Below are 489 nucleotides of genomic sequence, written 5' to 3' on the forward strand. Positions count from 1 at the left end.
TTCCAGGGGATGGCTACTAGAGCCCAAAATGAACGTCCCGCGGAGGACAAAAAACAGAACTACTTCCGTGAGTACAGGCGTAGTTCAATTCCTGCATTCACTAGCGCAGGTGGACCCGAGGAAGCTTAATATTGGTTCGAATCGGTGTCTAAGCATCTAAGTACCATGGGAGTCCTGGATGAGTATTAGGTGGAGTTCGCAGCTTTTAAGTTTGAAGGTCCTGCAGGTGCGTGGTGGAAGCATATCCAGCGAATGCAAGATGTAGAGGGGATGACTTGGGAACAATTCGAAGCGCTCTTTAATGAGCAATTCTTTCCCCAAAGTTATCGAGATGAAAAGGCCATGGAATTCATGGGCCTACAGCAAGGGGAAATGACAGTGAGGGAATACGAAGCTAGGTTCAATAAACTGTCACGTTTTGCTCCCTCCTTGATTGAATTGGAACGCATGAAGTGCCTAAAGTTCGAGAAAGGTCTTAAGGGTGTGATC

This window comes from Morus notabilis, unplaced genomic scaffold (assembly GCF_000414095.1).
Source record: "Morus notabilis unplaced genomic scaffold, ASM41409v2 Scaffold248, whole genome shotgun sequence".
NCBI classification, from domain to species: domain Eukaryota; kingdom Viridiplantae; phylum Streptophyta; class Magnoliopsida; order Rosales; family Moraceae; genus Morus; species Morus notabilis.